Below are 23,727 nucleotides of genomic sequence, written 5' to 3'. Positions count from 1 at the left end.
ACACACACTCACACACACACACACACACACACACACACACACACACACACACACACACACATGCAGAGAGAGAGAGAGAGAGAGAGAGAGAGAGAGAGAGAATGTAATGAAATGCATTGTTTTGTATAATTAATATATGCTAATAAAATGTCAAGTAATGATTTTTAAAACTAATGCTCCTGATCACATTCTACCTCTAAGACACATGGCCATCTTTACTATTTTACATACCACAATGTCCACTAAGCCTCAGATCAACCTATTTACAGAAAAGCCCTGGAATTTTCTTAGCCATCAAAGTAGAGGCTTGGAGTTTTCTGAAAACTCCTAAGTACCTACTGTTTGCTTCAAACCCAACACCTTGGTTTTCTACCGAGTGGTGAAAACCCATCATCCATCTGGTTCAGAAACATGTCAGTATGATTTTGTAGTTCTGATTTCTTCAGTGTAGTGTTTGAACATATGCTAGAGAAGGTCATTCCTCATCAGATCTTCAGAGTGGGACTTCCCCACTGCACTGGAGCTAGCAGAACTTAATGTCACCGTATCATTCATTCAAGTGGAAAAAGAAATCTAGGAAATTACAATACATTTCTTTGAAGAAAAGAGAAAGACGGTTGGCTTCCCAACTTCTTTATATCTCTAGGTAGTTGTACAAACCTGTGAAGATCAGCCTTTCTGACCAAATGGCTTGCAGTGAAGTAGAAACAGCAGAAATAGCTGAGTCTGGGACTGGGGAGATGGGTCAGTGGACAAAATGCTTCTCCTGCAAGCATAGGGATGGGAGTTCTGACCCCCAGAACTGATGTAAAAAAGTCAGGCAGGCATGGTGGCCTTCTGTGGTCCCACAACTTAGGAGACAAAGACAGGGCATCCCTGAGCCAAGCTGGCTAACCTACACAAAATTAGCAAGCTCTGGGTTCATTAAGACTCTGCCTCAATAAGATGAAATGGAGAGTGATCGAGGAAGACACTGGCTGTCAACCTCTGGCTTTTGCACACACACCTGTGCCAACACACATGTGAACACTCACATACACATGCAAAACAGTGCCTTGGTTCTAATGGCGTGGTTGGCTTGCCACTGGGATCAACATCAAAAGAAAAGTGAATTAGTTGCTATATCTCAGGTACTTTTTGATTAGACAACCTTGTACTCAAGGTGTGAAATTTGTCTTTAACATACTTCTAAAGAAGTAAAAAGGAAAGTGCTGATATGAAGGAAAAGGAAAGTACTGAGAATGAAAATTGGCAGAGAATAAGAGTTTGAATTTAATACTGCTAAAAATCAAGACAGAAAAAATCAGAAAATTTCAGACCCTGAAGGAAAATTAAATGAAAACTTAGTTAAAAATTAATTAGTCCTGTTAATTATGATTAGAAATAAAATTGTCTTTTCACTTGGATTTTACTTCCAAACATGGGATGACATACACATTCAGGCTAGTTTCAATCTATTTGGGAATGGCAACTGCTTTCTCCTTTTTTCTCCTTGAATCTCTCCCCGCCCCCCTCTTTTGGGGGCAGAGGTCACATTTTTTTTTTTTTTTTTTAATACAGGGGCTCTCACTGACTTTGACCACTGCTGATTTATGTAAACTGGCTGACCAGCAAGCCCCAGGAATGTCCTTGCATCCCCAAGTGCTGGGATTACAACTATACATGACTATACCTGGCTTCTTATGTGGGTGTTGAGGATCAAGCTTGGTTCTTCATGCTTGCACAGCAAGTACTATACAGACTCAGCCATCTCCCCATTCCCTTCTCATTGAATATTTAGATCTGGGCCTTTTGTTCAGGATTAAGTTAGCAACACAGGCTGAGATTTACTCCAGCAGACGACCATTTCCATCCTAGTTGAGCTCACCTCTTCCCCCTTTCACTCAAGTCATTCGCCACTGTTTGGCAGCATCTGGATTTGCCTACAGAGAATTGCAGTGGCACTTCATGAATTCTAAGAGTAGGTCATTAGAAGTCTTGCAAGTCTCATGGAGCTCAGGAAAACCCAAGGGAAGCCAAGCTTCTCACCTAAACTCTGACCAGCACAGGTTTACCAGGTGGTGAGAAATCCCAAACTAGCCACTGAAGAGGCTATAGGGAGCATAGTGTACCCAGACAGCATCTGCTGTCAATCCATTCCATTCCAGGTGTTCTGACACAGAGGTACAACAGCTGTCACCCAACTCCATCCTCAGCCACTATCTGAAGGATTGTAAATGAGCCCCATTCTATGCAATTATTAACCCTTACCAAATCAATGGGTTCTATGAATTCACTCAATTATGAAGTCATTTATATATGCAGTGATAGATAGGTGACATGATATGATGCCCATCAATTAGTGGAGAGAGTCTGGAGGAAAACTTCATTCCGTGTCTGAAGAACTTTAAAATGTAAGAATTACTAAGATCACAAAGCTGGATTTCCAAGTTCCCAAGTTTACACTTAAAGAACTTGCCACCTGCCTAAAGTCACCCATAAAATTAGAATAGTGCTAAAGCAAAAACTTGTCTCCAGCATGGAAAGTCCTTTCATGATATAAGAATACTCAGGTTCCTTGTTTGGAGAAACATCAACATTCCTTCAGGATCAGAAGTGCTGACATTGCAGTTAACTGAAACTTGTCCTCACTATTTGGTTTCTAAATTAAGATAAGAGCTGGGCTACTTTTTTTTTTTTTGTCTTTTTGAAAGATGGTCTTCCTGTAGCCCCAGATGGCCTGGAACTCACTATGTAGACCAGGCTGGCCTTGAACTCATAGAGATCCACCTGCCTCTGCCTCCAGAGTGTGCCAACAAGCTGCTGAGCTGGGTCACATTTTTGTAATCACTCTCATTTCTGCAGATAGATACCCAGAGGAATAAAACTATCAGAACATGGGTTCTCTGAGGCAACCTCATATCCCTGAGATCCATGGGGCTTGCTGGCCAGTCAGTCTAGCCAAATCAGTGAGTTCTAGGTTCAGTGAGAGACCCTGTCTCAAAAACCAAGGTGTACAGATAGCTGACATTACCATCTGGCATCTCATGCACACGCACACATGGACACCTACATATACACACAGTATTTTAAAGCGATGGCAAACTGTAATTAAAAGTGGGAGAAATAACATGGGAGTGGTATGGAGGAGAGCCCACTGGGTCAAGTCCTAGCTTGCAAGCCGAAAAGCTTCCCTTGCACTCAGGAAGTTTTCTTGGTGACCATACTTGGCTTTAAGAGCTCATACAAACCCTAGTAATGTAGACCAGCAGATTTGTTAGTAGACAGCCATGTCATCTTTGGCCAAGAAGAAAGTCACTAAGGAATGTATCCTTTGAACTGTGATGATGTTAACAATTAAGTATATTGACAAGAACCTTCAGGTTTAAACAATGCCGACAGCTCAGTTTATCCTGACATACTGTCTAGTCATGCAGAATAATAAACCTCATGTCTGACTGTGCGTATTAGTTACTTCTCTGTTGCTGTGATAGAAACACTGACCAAAGCAATTTATAGAAGGAAGAGTTTATCTTCCAACATGTGCTCTTTTTCAATCCAAACTACTTATTTCTGCTCATTTGCTCCTTTTTCACTGTAAATCTACATAATATTCACCACAAGTAGCCATGCCACCATTTCTACATTAGGCTGTCTTGAAATTTCTTCTGCCAAAGGAATTAGTCCATTGCTTTTCAACTTAGCCTCAGGCAAGCTTTTTGGCTGAGGGCAGACTCCGGCAGGACTCCTTGCCAAAATATCCCAATTACTGCTTAAGTCCTGTTTTCCCTCTGGAACTATATTGTTCTCAACATTACTTTCTTCCAGGCCCCTACTAGAATGGCCTTTTAAGCTCTACTTACATCAATCAACAACTTTTCTAGTCCAAGCTTCCAAAGTCTTCTACATTCTTCCAAAATCCCACAGGGTCAGGTTTTTCACAGCCAGCACCCCACTGCCCACTACCCCACTACCTCACTGCCACAATCTGTATTAGTCAGGGTTCTCTAAAGAAACATAACTGGTAGAATGAATACATACACACACACACACACACACACACACACACACACACATATATATATATATATGGATTTATCAGTTTAGCTGACAGAATAGAGTCTGAGACTCTGGTAGTTGCTCAGTCCACAAGGCTGGATGTCTCACTACTCCCAATCTAGCATTGAAGGTTTGACAAAAAGAACTGCTAGTCTAAGTCTACAGCAGCAAGATAAACTCACTAGTGACAGAGAAGGCAAGTGTGGCGAAAAGCAAGTATTGCCTTCTCCCATGGCCTTTTATATAGGCTACCATTAGAAGGTAACACCCACATTTAGGGTGTGTCTTTCAGCTTCAGATGCTCCAATCAAGAAGGTCTCTCTCATTTCAGTTAATCCCAGATGTCGTCAAATTGATACTCAGGATTAGCCATCACACTGTGAAAGTACCCCAGGATTTTGGTTCTCATTTTGTGCAGCTGCAGGATGTCCCAGGGGTAAAATAAACTGAGTAGAACAAACCCACTGGTCTAATTCCTTAGAGTACAGGTCATGAAAGACAGTATTCTGGATTTTGTCTTTAAAACGAAATTAGCAAATACTTCTAACCTTTTTTTCATAGTGGGATATTATTTTAGAGACATTACTAGGTGTTTAGTCACTGGTTGATGGGAGACTAGACCTATACCATTTTACTATTGGAGACATCAATACAGTTAATATTTTCATTCAGCAGTGGACATGACTAAGTATACTCATAAAGACACCACTTAGAAAAAGGTGAATATTAAGGTGAATTTTGAGCATCCCTCCAGCCTCCTTAGGGACTGATTTCTCCTACTCTGAAAAAATTTGTATAGATACCACCAATAGATACCTCCTATGTCATTAAAAAATCCATCAGGGGGCTGGAGAGATGCCTCAGCAGTTAAGAGCACTAGCTGCTTCTACAAAAGACCTGAGTTCTGTTCCCACCACCACATGACAGCTAACAACTATCTGTAACTCCAGTTCCAGGTGCCCTCCTCGGGCCTCCATAGCCTGCACACATGTGACACATTTATATATATGCAGGCAAAACACTCATACATACAAAATAAATTCAAAATTTTTTTTCTACCAATAGTGACTGCCCCTTGTTTCCACATTCTGGGTTAGTGATTCCTACTCCATATGCCTCAATGACTTAGAATAATCTGAATTCTGCCTCCATAATTCCACCTACCAACATGCAGTAGCACTCATCTCTATACTGAACTGGTGGTAAATGTGATCTGCATTTAAATCCCTGTTCCATCTCAACAAGCAACAAGACGTTGTACTGACAGCCTCACAGTGCCTCAGTTTCCTTATCATAAAGCAGCTATAAAAATAGGAATTACGGAGATGCCTTAGTAGGTCATGTGCTTGCTGTGTAAGCTTGAGGTCCTTACTTCTAATCCCTAGTATCCAGGTAAAAGCCAGGGATGGCAGCACACACCTCCAAATCCAGTACTGGGAAGGTAGAGACAGGAGGATCCCTGTAGCTCAATGGGCAGCCAGCATAGCCAAATCAGCATGCTCCAGGTTCAATGAGTGACCCTATCTCAAAACCTAGGTTGGAAAGAGAAAGATGAAAACATTTGGCTTCAATCTCTAGCTTCCATACACATGTACATACATGAACATGTACATACACATGCATACATGAACCTGAACATGTGTGTGCTGGATAGCTTTAGGGTCAACTTGACGTACCTGGGTTGAGGGAACTTCAATTGGGGAATTTCCTTCATTGGAGTGGCCTGTGGCCATGTCCATGGGGAACATTCTTGATTGTTGAGTGATGTGGGAGGGCCCAGCCCATTGTGGGTGGTGCAACCCCTGGGAAGGCCGGCCTGTGTTGCATAAGAAAGCAGGCTGAGTAGGGGCCAGGGGAGCAAGCCAGCAAGCAGCATTCCTCCATGGCCTGTGCTCCAGCTCCTGCCTCCAGGTTCCTGCCCTGAATTCCTACCTTGGGCTCCCTGATGAACTGTGACCTGGGATATGTAAACTAAATAAACCCTTTCCTCCCCAAGTTGGTAGTGGTCAGTGTATTTTGTCACAGCAATGAAGAAACAAATTAAGACAACATGTTTATGTATTTTTGTCAATTATGGAATTGAAATTCCAAGGTTAAATGTGAACATAACTTATATTTTGATAAGCAACAACATCAGTTGTTTGATACTTTTTATAAATATAAAATCTCCTTTGGGGATTTCTTAAACCATAACACCCCTGCGTCCAAGAATGAGTCATTTTAGTTCAGTGATATACAGCACTAAAAGGGACCGGGAAGCATTTGGAATGGGCTTTACCTCTTTTGGTACATGTTTCAAAATAATTGTCCCAAGGATCATTCATAGTTAGGTTCTTGATGTTTCTGTTTTAATGGAGGCACTCTTTGACAGAAGCTGGTCCTTGCAGATCTCAAAGCCAGCGACATGTTGTGGTTCCGCTCTCTCTCTGGTGATTGGGTTGTGAGTTTTCTGATCTTGAGCTGCCTATTCTGCTCTGTGAGAGGCAGAATCTTAAATTTCAGGAGGGCTTTCTTCTCTGCGGGCTGGAAGACAGCAGTGTTCCTGCCCTGAATTCCTACCTTGGGCTCCCTGATGAACTGTGACCTGGGATATGTAAACTAAATAAACCCTTTCCTCCCCAAGTTGGTATTGGTCAGAGTGTTTTGTCACAGCAATGGAGAAACAAACTAGGATAACATGCATACAAAAGATACACACAAAATAATGATTATTCATAACAGCAGTATTGTAAAATCTTCCAAAGACTTTTCTGCAGAGTATGCACCATACACCACGCTCAATAAATGATAGTAGCTGTATTGGTTTACTCAGCGAGGGTTCTGTTTTGTTTTGCTTTGGTGTGGGCGGGGCGGGGGGGAGAGAAGAAACAGAGACAGAAAACGGCTTAAACTCACAGAGATTCACCTACCTCTGCCTTCTCAATGTTGGGATTAAAGGCATGCACCACTATGCCCAGCTTTATTTTAATTTAAAATGGAAGATTCTTTTTACCCTGTGCTTTGATTTAGGGCTCAAGTATAATTTATATATTGTTCTAAGACAACTGCAAAAATGAAAGAAAATATACCCTAGCATCCAGTTTCAAAAGTAAAAAGAACTGTCCAAAAGAACAGAGTATTATCAAATATGTGGACAGCACATTTCCATTGCTTGCTCTTCTTTTGTGATACTTTCTACAGGGCAAAAAAAAAAATCTATCGATGAGGTAAAACAATTTTAGTATAAATATTAAATTTGCTTTAAATAATCTCTCTTGTTTTTCTTCTAAAAGAACTATCACCTTCCCCAGAATAATCTAGGACCTTCTATTTTGCCCAAAATTAAATTTTTTCATGAAGAAACTGTAACCATGGAAAATAAAGTTATCTTACACTTTAAGTCAGCAGTGAATTTGAGCAGCAATTCCTGACTTGATATCATTAGAAATAGTTTACCTTTCAGTTATTAGAAGTCTAATGAATTTTTAATTCAAGCAGTAAATCCCAAATTACTACAGAAAGCACAGATTAGGGAAGAATCCAGGCCTGTAAAGCATGGCTATATATAAACCCTTGACTGCCTAGGAGCTACTGATAAAGTAATTAGGTAAGAAATTGGGTGCTTTTTCTAGCTGTTAAGGGGTAGGCACCTCTCTTCAGCTGCAGAGACACTGGGGTACAGCTGCGGGAGCTGAGTTTCCAAGGCCCATCCAACTGCAGAAAGGTGGTGGATAAAGATGGCACGAACACTGCCTCAGGGTGCTTCCTAAGGCAAGCTGGAAAAATGCCTGGAATTGGATGCACCTCAGTGGTAGAGCTCATGCTTACTGTACTTGAAGCTCTGGATTCAATCCCCAGCACCACAGGGCCAGGGAAATGTGCAGTTTCAGGAATCTGAAAGGTGAAGTAAAAAGACAAAAGGAGTCTACTTCAGGGAAAGAATTTTCTCACTGATATTTGGAAGGTATCCAACAAACAGAAAATGATGAATTATTCACTAAGTCCAATTTGTTCTTAGGATCTAAGGTACAAGGAATTGCCATTTCCTGCCTTCCTTTTTGTAAGGGACAGACAAGAACCTGAAAAGGAAAGCCACACGAGGAGAGGGAAGTACAAAGAGGAGGAAGGGGTCTGCTATTGGGGTGGACAGAGAGCAGGAGAGCTGGAGGCAGAATCCGCACAGCCCTCTCTGGCCTTCCACCCGCCACCCTCCTCCCATTCCGGAGCGGCAGTGGGGATGACTGGTACTGTCTGACTGCATGCATTGGTTAAGATGGGGTGGGGGCAAGAGTCCTGTCTTGGGGGCTGAGGAGATGGCTGCTTTGGTAAAGTGCCACACAAACATGAGGGCCAGCAGTCATGTAAGAGAGCTGGATGTGGCTGCCTGTCTGAAATCCCAGCCCTGGGGAGGTGGAAAGCCAGTTTAGCGGGATCAGTGAGCCTCAGGTCTCAAAATAAGTTGGAGAGTGAACGAGGAAAACAAGAGAGGGGGAAGGGGCAGAAGAGAGGTAGAGGGAGGAAAGAGGCAGAGGGATGGATGGAGGGATGGAGAGGAGAGGAAGGGAAGGAGAGAGGCAGGGAGGGAGGGAGAGAGGGAGGGAGAAGGAGAGCGAGAGGAGAGAGAGAGAGAGAGAGAGAGAGAGAGAGAGAGAGAGAGAGAGAGAGAGAGAGAGAGAGAGAGAGAGAGCTTCCATTCTCCTATACAGCCATGGCTTCTGAAGGGGGTGCTTTTGGCTAGGTAAATTAGAGTTTTGGGTTTTGTTTGGTTGGTTTTTTTCTTGTTTGTTTTGTTTTTTGTTTTTTCCCCTGCTAGAAAAGAAAAATAGAAAGGCCTTTGGTAATAGAAAATACAAAACAGGCTCAGGTGACCACAGTGAATACTGTGGTAGACAAAGCTCCCCCTTTTTTTCCCCTAGGGCCCCAATGCCTTTGCAAAAGACTTCCCAAGCCTCCTTCAGCAGCTGCTTCAGGCCAGATTTTGCCTCCAGGCCTCTAAGGTGCTGCAGGCAGAAAGGCTTTTATAGGTCTCCTATCAAAGACACTTCCAGAGGAGGCAGTTTTGGTAGTCTGGCTCTACTTCTCATCTGCCACCTACTAAGGCAAGCAAGGCAATTGCAATTCTCTGTGCTCCTGGGTACTTGGATAAGAACATTTGGTAAATCCTTTGCGGGTTTGTACCAGTGATGTAATGATAATATTTGTATAGATACTTAGGATATTCTTACTGCATTGTCAAAGAGTATTTATTTTAGCAGAAAGAACATATAAACAAAGCAGGGCATCAAAATTCCATAGGAAATTCTGTTTCATTGTCTCTAATATCATAAATGGGAATTATAAACAGAATATGGATATGGCTTGGCAGAGCAGGTAATCAGGGAGTCCTTGACTGTAGTCAAGGAAAGTTGTCTACTTAATGTTAACAACCAAGAAAGACTCACAAACAGTTTTACAGAGTCCAAGCATCAGCAGAAATGATGTGGACCTATAGGCAAAGGGTGCCATGGGCTATAGCAACCACAGGCTTCATGAGTGCTGTCAACAAATACCTGGGGGTATAGATGAACTTTACCTTATAAAATGCTATCTTAGGACAGAATCAGTGGAGACCAATACAGAAACCAGTGAACAGTAAGCATCTCTCCTTACCCACCCAGTGCCATGAATGTATGCCAGCCCTCATATATCCAAAGAACATCTTGGAAAACATCAGGGAGAGGAACACAGAAATCTGAAAGAAAGCACTTACTGGAAAAGATAGGCCTATGTGAAATTGATTATTTAACCCAGTAGGACTGAGCCATTTATATTCATTTTTCTTTTTCCAAATATGAGCATCTACAATAACTACAAATAGAATTGTAAGATACCCATCATCTAACAACAGCTTCAGTACTAGAAGTTGTTGACAGCAATCATAGTGATTACGTTGATGATGCTGCAGTCTAGGCCCTGAAATTGTGCTGAAAGAATAGGAGCAGACTGTGACCTAGATAGGAGGGGTTGCTGCACCCAGTATGGGGTTGTGTCCTGAGGCATCCGGGTGCTGGGACTCAGCCTGCCCCACACTGCAGCTTGCTGTGGACTTTTCATGGAGATGGAACAGAGACCTTTCCATCTGATGGCGTTCTGAGTGTCTGGCTTGCTTTACTGGACAGTTCATAACTGAGGAGGTGGCCCAGGAGCAGGTGCTTGCTCTGGGCAGTGGTAGGCCCCAAGGAGAAGTTGCAGCAAGTGCTGGAGGAAGCTGCCCAAAGTTCTGAAGACCAGCACTATCATCTGAAGTTGAAATAATAGTTTGTGGTCTCACTAATCCAGCCTCACTTGACAAGGGTGACTAAAAAAGGTAGCACTTGTCCTCAGCTGTGTAGAACCTTATTGATTTTGTGGATATTGTAGTAAAAGCATGTACTGGAAACGGACAAGCCTCATTGATATCTGTGGGGAGTTTCAGCTTCTGGTAAGAATGAACATGAAGTATCATGAGAAAGCTGCAGAAAAGGGGTTTCTATCACTGGAAGAGGTGGCTGTGACTCCATTCTAGCAGATCTGGGCTATGCACCAAATGAGTGGCACTTCCACTGCTGTGCAAAATTTCCTGACCATTCAGGACCCAAGGGGCTAAGTATTCATGATGGGACATGAAAGCCAGCAATGTATCGTTTGGCACACAAGGGTAGTTTCAGAAATCTATGAAGTGCATCATGTCTGACCCCTGTACCAACTGTTAGTTCAAAATTGAAAAGAAGGTGTCCAGTTTCTGATTGCAGAGAACTCAACACATATTCCATTCCTTCCTTATGGACTCAGTGTTACATGAAAAGTCAGAGAAATTGCCAGTTCAGTATGCTGCTTATGTAATTGTGGGAGACATCATCTTTGTTATTAAGTTGTTGTTTGAGGGATTTATAAAAACTTTTAGTTATTTTATGTGTCTGAGCATTTTATCTGCATATATGTAAATGTGTCCATGTGTTCAATGCCCAGGGAAGCCAGAAGAGGGCATCAGATCCTCTGGAACTGAAATTACAGACAGTTATTAGCTGCCATGTTGGTGCTAGGAGCCAAACCTGGGTCCTCCTTAAGAGCAGTCAGTGCTCATAACCACTGGGCCATCTGTCCAGCCCGTCATCATTTAAAATGTCTTGCTTTGGTCAAGGATACAGCCAAGGCTTAAGGCCTGAAGAAAAAGTATCAAAATTTGTACTCAACTGAAAGGACCAGAGTCTGGCTACACAGCTATCCCCATAGTCATGGTTCAGGCCACCATGAATCTTCCAAATGATACCTCTGACCTTCCTAAGAGGGCAGCATCATCACACCTAGAGCAGCTTTCTCTAGAACCAAGCTGACAAATCTAATCAGCATGGTATCAAGCTTAATCTAAGCATCTGAAGAATGAGCTAAATTATAAAATGCATGAATTAATGCTCCTGCATTTCATACATGAAGCTCTTCTATAAGCTATCTGACTATATGTGGAAGATTGTCAAGTCTAAAATATCTATAACATTAAATGTAGAAAACTGTATTAGCTTATTCTGAATTTAGTATCCCAGCTGTTTTTATTTTATGCTTGTGACAAGAATGCCTGTCACCACTCATCAAAGAAGCTTCTTTTTGCAACAGATGGAGATTATTACAGAGTTCCACGACTGGTCACACACAGAGAATAAGTTTCTGTGAGATACTTAACCCTAAGAACCTCTACATCTACAGCTCATAGAACATAGTGGAGGGGGTAGAGAGAACACTAATGCATCTCTCAACTCTCATGCAACAGAGGGTGATGAACACAGGTCACAACTAGCCAAAATATAGATAATAAGAGACTGCAGTGTGCATCCCTGGATAGGATTCCTATATTAAACCTCATCCACCCAAGGCTCAGCAACCGTTGTAGAAGAAAGGGCAGAAAAATTCTAAAAGCCAGGGGTGGTGCATGACCACAAGGAAATAGTCTTACAGGTTTCTGGGAACTTTCTCATATGAACTCACAGCAATGGTGAAGCATGCACAAGACCCATGCAGACTCAATCAGACAAAAACCCAACATAGAATTGGGGAAATTAGCGGGAGGCCTCAAACTTAGCTGAGAAACAATTGGCAGCTGATTATGGCTGGATGAGGGAGAGTTGGTCTCCTTTAAGGGAGTGGTGCTAGATAGGCTGACCAGGCTCCGATGGATGGACTCCCATAGAAGGGAATTTGAGCATACAAGTGTGACTCGACAGGCTTTAACATATGTGACAGAATAAATGAAATCTTGTGGGCAGGCTATGGGGGTATAGGTAGGGGAGGGGACTAAATATGATTAAGATATATTGTATGAAATGCACAAAATTCAGTAAAAATATATATTAAAAAAATAAAATAAATAATGGGTTATTGACTTAAAAGAAAAGGATAGGAGCAGCTTCATGCTTCTACTATGTGTGATTACAGCAATGTCTTAATGAACCATCTGCTTATCTGGTACCAGTCTCCATACTCATCATAACTCACACATTTTAATGAGTTATGATAAGATAGAGCTAACAGTGCTGATCATGAGTAATGTAAATATCATTTGCACATCGATGGATCTGCTCAGAATTAACCCTTCTGATTCCTCGATTAAATTTCAAATCAATTATCAAATCAAATTCAACTATCAAATCAATTGTGTTTGACTGCACAGGGCAGATTCATTTGACATTCAAATATCATTCACTATAACTCCAAGTAAAGAAGAAACGGCCTTGAATTCTTTATCCTCTGCCTCTACCTCCCTAGTGCTGGGATCACAGGTATGTACCACCATGCCAGGCCCAAGCTCAAATTTTTTTTGACTAAGAAAACATACCCACATTTACCATGTACTACTAATAGAGATTTCTAGTAATTGCCTACCCCCCTCTAGTATAAGATCTAGAGATGGAGATGAGTCTGAAGAGGAGCAAATAGTACAGAAAAGAAGGGAAGGAATTTTCAGGGTACCAATGGTTTCTTTGAAGAAGTGTCAGAAACTGAGATTTGAGGGATGCAAAGGAGGAAATTGTGTCAGAATGCAACAACGTGCTCTAAGGCAGGAGGTCCAAAAGTCGATGTGAATATGACTGTATTCTATGCCTTTTGCCTTTGTATCTATACTAATCTAAAAAAAGAAATAAATGCATTCATATATTCCAGGGGACTTTAAGAATGTTCTTTTGGGGTTGTGGATATAGCTTGGTATTTTTTCTCTAAGGTAAAGAACAAGAGAAGGTTGTAACATAGCACCATCATCCTATTCATTATAATGGACAAAATCAAGGAAATGAACTAAAAATACAAATTGGGAAGGAAAAAGAATAAAACTAGTTTTGAAATGATAGTGACTGTTAATGCAAAAATTACAAAGAATTGACCAAAACATAGACAAGCAGCAAACAAAACACAAAATCAAAAACTCCAAGTATCTAGATTGCAGTAAAGTTGCAAGATATAAGGTTATCATTAAAAAGCCAACTCCATCTCTAGAGGTCAGCAATGAGCATCTGGAATTTGATATTAAAAACAAAGCACCTTCTATGGTAAACTGCAACAATGAAGCATTGTGGTAAAAATCTAGCAAATGCATTCATGACTCCATGAGAAAAACTAAAAAGAAAATGGATAAAGAAAATGAAGACCTGGTTAAATGGGGAGATAGTCATGTGGGTGGACAGTAAGATTCAATACTGTTAACAAGAAGTTATTCCTACCAATTGATTAGTAGATTCAACACAATCTCAAACAAAATCTAAAGAAATTGCAATGACAAACTGATTCTAAAGTTTTTATATAAATGCAAAAGTCTCAAAATGCCATCTCAACAATCAAAAAGAAGTTCAGGGACTAACATAACCTGCCTTCACAAATTACTACAAAGGCAGTATAAAAGTAAAAGTGGTCCATTTTCAAGACAAAAGTGACAAGTTAGCTGAGGTCCAGCTACAAATGAGCAGGAAACACTGGGCCTTGCTGGCACTGCTAGTCCAGTCCCCCTAGAAACCCAAACCAGAAGTTTAGAGTACAAAATTACTAACAACCAAGCTTGCTTAATGCTTTGCTGATGTGACAAGTTCATGCTACATGGTGGTTTGAATGGGAAATGTCCTCTGTAGTCTTGATGTATTTGGATACTTGGTCCCCAGTTGGTGGTGCTGTTTGGGGCAGTGGTGCAGTCTTGCTGGAGGAAGTACATCACTGGGGCGGGGGGGCTTTTTTGTTTTTTAATAGACTTTCTATACTTACAGTTCTTTCTCTGCTTTAAGTTTAAAATTGAAGACAAGATCGCTCAACCTCTTGCTATGGCTGCCTGCTGCCATGTCTCTCTGCCATTATAGACTCTCCCTCTGGAACTATATGCTAAAATAAACCCTTTCTTCTATAACTCACTTCTGGTCATAATATTAGAGTAGCAAAAAGCCCATAAATTTAATTGATCAAGACTATAAAATCCCTCGTTTATCTGTTGGAAGACTAACCTTTCCAGTCTCACTGGTCAATCACCTGGTGATAGAACCACTCCTAGGAAGGCAGGTTCACCTTAAGTTATACTCAATAGATAGGTGGAATACCTGGTGCGTTAATGAGGTAGTGAATTTTTCCTGCCTGGAACCCCACCTTATAGCACAGAAGTCCGCAGAATTTCTGGATAAGCCACAGTCATGTAGGTCTTTGTAAGTCTGTCTGATTTTCTGAATTCTTTGGAAAACCATAATTTCTCCTTTTCTTCTTCATAGCTTTCTTTCTAAACATGGTTTCTTTAAGGCTTTTGGCTGCCCTTAGCAGCTTGTATTTCTTTACTTTTTCTCTAAAGCTTCCTTCTCCTAGCCATGTGGCTGCCAGTCAGCCATATGTCTGACTTCAATGTAGGTTCTAAATCTGCACGGCTTCATGGCTTTCTTCCCTTCTCCCTACCATTCAGCACCTCAAGGCAGCTGTCAAGATTACCATCTCACTTGCCCTGAGGATTTTACTTTAAAATTCTAATAAAATTGTAAAAGTTTAGATTTGAGTCCATTCTTAAATTCTTTAATGAATGAGACTAAAAACCTGGAACCCTCTTCCCCCCCGTTTCAATGATGTTTTATCACAGCAACAAAAAGTAATTGATGCATGCTCCTGAAAAGCCTTATAGCAAAGAGGATGTAAAACATGGAGATAAGCCCACAAATTGTGGTGATAAGGCAACAAATCATCTTTTTTGAAAAATCTAAGTAGCAGATGACTTTAAGATTGCACTTCCAGACAACTCACCCAATCAGAATAAGGAGGAAAGGACCAGCATTCAGGGTTATAAAACCTGGTTTATGTGCTCAATTTGTGCACCTGCCATTTTGTCAAGGTTGTGCCTGACCCTGCAAGCTCATAAAATACACTGGCTCACTTTAACTACTGACTCTCTTTGCTTGTTACTAGAAAGCCAGGGTCCTTGTTCCTCATAGCTACACTGCTGGAGGCAGAGTAATATTGGTGAAATAATTGGCATGTAGATCCGTGAAACAAAATATAAGTCCCAGAAATAGAAGCACATCCATACAATTAAGTAATTTCTGACAAAAGGCAAAAGAAATACAATGGAGAAAAAGCAGATTTTTCAACAAATGATGCTGGAACAATGGGGTAGCCACAATAAAAAGATGTTAACATCACACTGACTCATAAATATTAATTGAAAATGGGCCACAGGTCTAAATTTAAAACAAAAAGCTAAAAAATAGTCAACGTAACACAGAAGATCAGATCTCTTTGATGTGATAACATTAACTGGGTTGCATTAAGCAATGTCTAGAAAATAAGCAAAACACCTATCTGGGTATGTCTTTGAGGGTGTATTCAGAAACAATTGTATCTTGATGGCTCTGACCTCATGTATGGAATTGTCCTTTGATGGATTCTGACTCTGAGGTCATTATTGGGTGGAGCCATGGAGGAAGTAAGCCGCTGGGAGTATATACGTGGGGGCTTTATGGTGCCCTGGCCCCTCCCTGTATCTCATCTCTGTTTGCTGTCTACTATGATATGAATTGCTCTACTCTGCCATACACATCCTCCTGCCATGACAGGATGACGGCTCTGAAACAGTAAAGCCAAACAAATCCTTCTTCTCAGTTGTTTTTAATAGGCAATTGGCATTCTTCCACAGAGATAATGCAAAAGTAACTACTACACTTGTGCTTAGCAACTATTTTTTTAGAAATGTTATGGTTAGAGGGCCAGGTATGGTGATACCTGGCTTAAATCTCAGCTCTCAGGAGGCAGAATGAGGCAGATATCTGTGAGATCAAGGCCAGGCTGGTCTACAGAGTGAGATCCAGGCCAGCTGGGGCTACAGGGAGACCCTGTCTCAATAAAACAAAACAAAACAAAAGAAAGTTAGGATTAGGGCTGGTGAGATAGCTCAGCAGGTAAAGGTACTTGCTGCCAAGTCTTAGCACTTGACTTTGATTCCCAGGACTTGGTGGGAGGACAGAACTGTTACAAGTTTTCCTTTAACACACACACACACGCACACACACACACTCACACACACATACATGCACATGCTAAACAATCAAACAAACAAATAAAATGTAATTAAATTTAGTGCTAAGGGTTGAAATATCAAGGTCTGGAATAGCAGGGATGAGAAATAAAAGGAGCTTCCAGCTGGGTATGAGACTGACAAACTGACCAGAGATAAGAGAAGGACAGGGTTTTGAGAAAAGACAAGAGGCTAGAGGCTCTGCCAGAGTCTTGATTCATGAACAAATTGATCAGTTTGACTTGATTAAAATACACTGTCTTCTATGTAAACTAGTCAAGAGAATGAAAATGTAACACAAAGACTGACAGATGATCTTTGAAAAATATATTACTGAAAGGAATTTATTCTAAAATATAAAAAGAGCCACTGAAATGTAAAAAGGGGGGCTGGAGAGATGGCTCAGCTGCTAAGAGCACTGGCTGCTCTTGCGGAAGACCTGGATTTGTTTCCCAGCACCTATATGATGGCTTACAACCATCCCTAACTCCAGTTCCAGGGGATCCAACACCTTCTTTTGACCTCTGCAAGCATTGTATGACATGGGTGCACTTATGTACATACAGGCAATACACATAGTCTAAAAAAATAATGTATTTTAAAAACAAATAAAATGTAAAAAGAACCATTAAAATTTAACTGTAAAAAATAATCAAAATAAAAACTCCATGCAACACTGAGCTGAGCAGACAGCTGACAAAGAAGACACACTTATGGAAAGCTTAAGCTGTCTGTTCTCCCTTTGTTTCTACTCCAGTTCTTAATTAAAACATGTATCGTATCATACATATTTAATGTATTATTTATCCTTAATTTGTTAAAAAGTCAGATGTGTACACAACAAGGTTTCAAGTAGTTTCTCCATGGAAATGCATGTTTGACACAACAATTATCTTCTTGTTTTGGTTGCACTTTTCTTGTGCACTATTTGTGCAAATTCTGAGCAGTCAGGTTCACCTGTCCTCCCTCCTTCTCCCTTCCAAATAAACTTAATGGTTTCTAATGTTACTTTTTGATGTTTTCTAACAATTATTCTATTTCACAGACCTATTCACGGGACATCTATTACTTCTCTTGACGGCTCTGAGTTTAAATGAACACATTGGTAGAGACACTGCAGTATTCCCATTCCTGACACCCTGCATTCCTCCACAGATCTATTATATAAATAAAAAAGCTACCCAGGGTACAGTAAAATGAGTATCATCTATACTTACTTCACAGATTTAATAATTCCTAATTTGGCTATATTTTCTTTCTGCAATTTTTAATTTGATTTATTTTAATTTTATGTGTATGAATGTATTGTCTGCATGTATATAAGTGCACTCATGCCCTGCAGTGCCACAGAGGTCAGAGGAGGGTGTAAGAGTCCCCTGGAACTGGAGTTAAAGACAGTTCTTAACTGTCATGTGGGTGTTGGGAATCAAATCTGGGTCCTCTGCAAGAGTAGTCAGTGCTCTTAGCTGCTGAGACATTTCTCCAGCCCCCTCCTTCTCTGATATTTGTACTGAATTCAAGTATTATCTTATGGGATTGAGGAGAGAACGCAATTGGTAAAAAGTTCCTCTTGAAAACACCAGGACTTGAGTTCCATCAACAGAAGGCTTGTGAAAAATAGCGGGTGTGTTGGGCACTTGGAACCCAGCATTGGGAAGGAGACACATCTGTGGCTTGCTGGGCAGCCAGTTCAGCCTACTCAGGAAGCTCCAGGCAGTGAAAAAATCTGTCTCAAAAAAACGAAAGTGGACGACTCCTGAAGAGCCACACCAGAAGTCGTCCTCTGACCACCTCTCTACACACCTGGACACACACATGATCATGCACTCGCATACCCAAACACACATGCATGAAATTGCTATCTTAAATTACAAGTACACAGCTGTATATTTTTCAATGTTTGTCCCTTGAAAATAAGAAGTTCCTACATCATCCAAATGTTAGGCAGGGTAAGGGCAAGTTTTTCTAGTAGTTTTCATGTCCTGTTATTTCTTACTTCAAGTCTTAATGTCTGTTTGCAGTTGTTTTTTTTTCCCCAAGATCCAATTGAGAATTGCACGTGTTGATTTATTGTTATGCCTATAAACTCTGGGACTATGGAGACTGGAGAAAAACTTGGCTCCAGGGTCAGGGAGAAAAAGTAACTTTAGCTTTTCAATCCTCTGACCAAGCAGGGGGAAAAAGAATTCTTCCTCTGGATGCAGAGGTTTTTGGGAAATGTAGTTTTCATTGCGGTGTGCCTGCCTCAGCTCTTGGAAGGGCCTGGTCTCAGTCAGCCCGTATGTGTACCCTCTCAGGCCGCCTCCTGCCATCCACTGACAGTGTCTGAGCATCTGACTGCAGAAACCCAGCCGCCCTATCTGGGCCGATGCCAGGACTCCATGAGGTCGGCCTGGAGACCTCTGCGCAGGTGGGCTTGTGGGGGGATCGGGGGCAGTCGTGGACAGCCTGGCAGTCCCCAAGGGAGGCCTGCCTTCCACCAGCCCCTGATCTGTGCCTGTCATGCTCTCTGGGTGCTGACCTGGTGCACAGTGTTGGGCCAGGGTGTGTGGGACTGCAGGGCTGAAAGGGAAATGCATTTGGAATGTTGATGATGGACTGGAGGATAGCACCTCTAGTCCATAAACATTATGCCAAATGTCTGTAGTGAGTGTAAACTGTTCTCCCAAGACACTTGTTTCATGGTTGGCATTTCATTTCATCCTCAGTGACTCTGCCTGTAGTGAAGCATGTCACTCTAAAAATAGGCAGTATGGGGCTGGAGAGATGGCTCAGATATTAACAGCACTGGTAGCTCTTGCTGAGCTGTTCCCAACACCAACGTGGTGGCTAACAATCGTCAGTAACTCCATTTCCAGGGGATATGATGCCCTCTTCTGACCTCCACGGGCATTGCACAAAGTGGGTGCACTTATGTACATGCAGGCAATATACTCATACACATAAAATAAATAAAAATTAATAAATAGGTGTTCACAATGGATGGAGACCCCAGGACACAAGCAGGTGAGAGAAGGATGCAGGGACCGATTTTGTGGAGTTAATGTGGGCAGAAGCTTACCTCATGGTAAAGGCATCCTGGTATACAGCATCTCTGGAGAGCTTGTGGGGGTCAGAATGAGGCTGCTGAATGCCCCCTGCACTGTCCAGGCTGCTTCCGGCCTCCAAAACACAGACTGACATTCTAGTGCCATGCTGTCCACTAGAATGATTGCAAAACACAAATGTAAGTTTGCAGTACCTACAGTAAGGGAAAAATAATCAGGGCAAGCTTGGCTGGGGACACTGATGAAGCTCCAGGTCTTCAGTCCTTGCAAGTAGCTAATGTTTACATTGCTGCTTAGCACATGTCTAGTGAATTCCAAAAGCTAGGCTTAACTAGAAGATGGTTTCAAATAAAGTGAATCTGTTTTTCAAGACCAAATCACAGCCCCTACTGGAACAGGAGCCCTAGGGACTTCTGTCACTTAGAGCAGTCCTTTTGAAACAGATCCTCCAAGACCTTCAAAGCAGAGGCAGAATGTTCTAGAAAGGAACAAATTCTGATTTGTTCTGCTGCAAGCAGTTCTGATTCCTTGAGTATCAGCTTGGGCCCGAGTTAGTTGTGGCACCTAATCTGGAAACCATTGCAGGCTTGTGTCCATGGAAGCCACACCCCAACTTGCAGGAAGTGGTAATATGTGGTAGAAAGGAGGGTGACTGTGCTGCATAATAAAGAGGCCCTTCACTGAAGGGCTGGTGAGGGCATGACAGCTAAGGAAGACAACCAGCTGGTGAAGTGCTAAACAGTACCCCATTTCCTTCATTCTCCCTCACTCTTCAGATTTTAAACACTCACATCATTCCCTGCCTATCACATGTGACAGCTATGCTGATGACTCCTCTTTCAGGAAGACAGAGAAAAACAAAAGGGTAACAGAGGGACAGTTTTCTATGTCAGAAACTGCGGCCTTTGTTATCTCATGAATATCATAATCACCTGAACAAATACACCTATTCTTAAGTGGTTTATTTATTTAGTCATTTTAAAAAATTATTTATTTAATAACCACATACTTAGAAGAAGCAATTCATTACAACAGCATTGACATATTCAGTAACAATTTCCAGAGCTAAGATGCATCTCTTTCAAAATTGGCTGTAAATTTTTAGGTTTACAGTTGAATTATTACAGTTATACAATCTTGTACTCAGTATAAACCCTATAAAACATAAAATTAAGTGAGGTTTTAACCTTTAAAAGCACCTCCATTTCGTTATTAAAATACACAGTTTCATACAGGAAAATTCATTCTAATGCAATTGACATTAAGATGTTTGCGCATGCATTTCTAATCTCTATATATCTGATTATTACTAGTCACAGTTGGTTACTTTCTGATCTCCTTAGCATCTGAGCATGGATATAAAGTCATCAGGTAGATTTCAATGGTAATGTTTTTCACATCTACTAATTATTAAGAAGAAAATTTTTAGGCTTTTAAGAATTATTATTTTTCTTAATTTTTAATAACCACATGATAACAAGAAGTATTTCACTACAGCTTTAATATATTCAGGAACTCCAGAGCAAGAGTACATCTCTTTCACAAGTGGGTGCAAGTTTCTAGGTTTATAGTTGAATTAATACAGTTATATAATATGAAACTCAGTATAGGCCCTGTAAGACATTAAATTGAATGAGTTTTTAACCTTTAAAAAAAGATCTCTATTTCATTTTAGAATATATTGTTCCTCACAGAAAGACTCATTGCTTTCGCTACTAACAGTGAGATGTTGGCACATGCATCTCTAATCTGTATGTATCTAATTATTACTAGTCATAGTCGGTTGCACTTGGATCCTTGGCACCTGTGTATGTCTATAAAGTCATCAGGTAGATTTCAATGGTAATGTTTATCACCTCTACTTATTAGCATGGTGTAAATTTCCATGCTTCCTCCTCAAATATAATACATTTTAAAAAATTTGTTGATTTTTTTGGTGTGTGTATGTATCACACAGATCATCCCAAACCATCTTATTCAACTATACACCCACTTCCCAGATGGCATCCTCCTGTAGCCTCCCTCCCCCCACTAGAATAGCCCTTGTCTCTGTTATCTCTGCTACTGTCCAATCTGTTGTCGGCACCCCCAGCCATTTCCCATTACTTGCCCTTCTGATGGATCTAGTCAGCTTATCTAGAGGTCTTTGTTTTAGGAGGGTGAGCTGTTCTTCATCTAGCAGCAATCAGGTGTCAATATTCCTTTAGATAAGATTGGGGTCTGCTGTTCATTTTCCCAGTTCTATGCTGGGTTACTATCTGGGAGTCCCTTTGGCCACCCTGGCCAACAACTTAAAAGAAGGTATCTCCTATGTGGCATTGTTGCTTGTTATGTAGCCTTTATCTATGCATATGGACTCTCAAGAAATTATATTGGCCCCTTTAATCATTGGTTATACTTTCCTTTTGGGTGTTTAAGGCCATAGAGTTGGCCCAGATAAATCAATTTATTTTTACTCTTAAGGTCATTTGAGGATCTGTTCCTCAGGGATCACATGGGCTTGGGAGGAGCCCCTGGCTCCTTTCTTTTACCAGTTCTGCCTATGTGAAGATAAGTCAAAGGTCCTACTGACCATGGCTACCTTTGCTTGGAAGCATGGAGGAAATGTTTCTTCTCTGTTGACCCTCCTCTTTGTAGACTGGACACTGGTTCAAGTCAATCTGGTGGGGTCTCCGCAGCCTCCTTGATCAAGAAGACAGGTGACCCACCACAATTACAGGACATTTTGAGAGATGCTCATACTCCCCTGGAATTAGTTGACCTAGGAGAGCTAGGAGCAAAAACTGTCCTTTACGTCCCTCTGACCAAATTATTATAGGACTCAAAGTATGTGTGTTAAATATCCAAGAAGGTTAGTTCCACCAATCTGGTACTTTTAATTACTGTGTGTCATGTAGATAAATCTTGGGCAAAGATCAATTGTTCTCAGATAAACCTTACCTAGACATATATTTCTTGATCTGCTATGTATAATTTGTCAGTAGGTTGTAGGAGTAATATGGTTCCCTCTGGTTTTCAAAATTAGCTAGGCATTATTTATCTCTTGCATTGTCTCACCCCTCCATCATGGTTTTCCCAGTTAAGGTGTCCCATTTCCCCCCTTTCTCCCTTAAAAATACCCTTCTTCTGTGGTCCTACCTCTCTTGAGCTCCTTCTTTCCCTTTATCCCCTAGATTCCTTGTATACCCTTCCGTCCCCCTCCCTTAAATAACCCAATTTTTATCTATATCTCCCTTATTAAGGCCTGTTTCCTACTGTTCTTTTTCAGATTCTTTCTTTTCCTTTACCTCACTGTTTCCTTTCCATTATCCTGGTTCCTATAGTTATGTCTGGATGTATACTCACTTATCAGCATTTGGTTATAGGATCCACATATGAGGGAGAACGTACATCGATTTTTTTTCTGAGTCATAAATTTACCACATTTTCATTTTGCATTTTGTCAGTTGAAGGATATTTGGATTGTTTCCATTTCTTAGCTATTGTTAAAAGAGCAGTAAAAACATGGATGTACAGGTATCTTTGCAGTAGGATGAGTCCTTCGGTTATATGCCAAGAGTGATATAATAGGATCATGTGGTAGGTTTATTTTTAGTTTTGTAAGGGTTACCCACACTGATTTCCATAGTGGTTTGCAATTTCACCAGCAGTGAAAGAGCTATTCCTTTCCCCACATCTTTGTCAACATTTGGGGTCATTTATTCTCTTGATCTTGGCCAGTCTGACTGGAGTAAGATGAAATTTTAAAGTGGTTTTAATTTGCATTTTCCTAATTACTAGGGATGCATAACACTTTTAAAGGTGTTTCTTAGCCATTTTATTTCTTCTTTTGAAAATTTTGTTCAGGTCCTTAGCCCATCTGTTTATTGGGTCATTTGTTTTCTTGATTCTTTGTGTTTTGAGTTCTTTGTATATTCTGGATGTTAAACCTCTGTCAGATGTGTCACTGGTGAAGATTTTCTCCCTCTCTGGGTTTTCTGTTCACTTCCCTGGTTGCCTCCTTTGATTAAAATCTGGTGTTCAGTTTAATGAGGTCCCATTTGTTAATTCTTGCCCTTGTTTCCTGAGCAATTGATGTCTGCTTTAGAAAATCCTTTCCTATGCCTATATCTTGTAGGTTTTTCCCAATGT

General features: G+C 41.0%; 1 pseudogene; it reads left to right on the top strand.

Annotated features, from left to right (window-relative positions):
• Positions 1-10,108: 10,108 nt before the first annotated feature.
• LOC115072025 overlaps positions 10,109-23,727 on the top strand; it is a 32,142-nt pseudogene continuing 18,523 nt past the window's right edge.

This window comes from Nannospalax galili, unplaced genomic scaffold (genome assembly GCF_000622305.1).
Source record: "Nannospalax galili isolate Female #2095 unplaced genomic scaffold, S.galili_v1.0 scaffold1360, whole genome shotgun sequence".
Lineage (NCBI taxonomy): Eukaryota > Metazoa > Chordata > Mammalia > Rodentia > Spalacidae > Nannospalax > Nannospalax galili.
The sequence above is the reverse complement of the archived record's forward strand: the minus strand, read 5'-3'. Positions and strand labels throughout refer to the sequence as shown.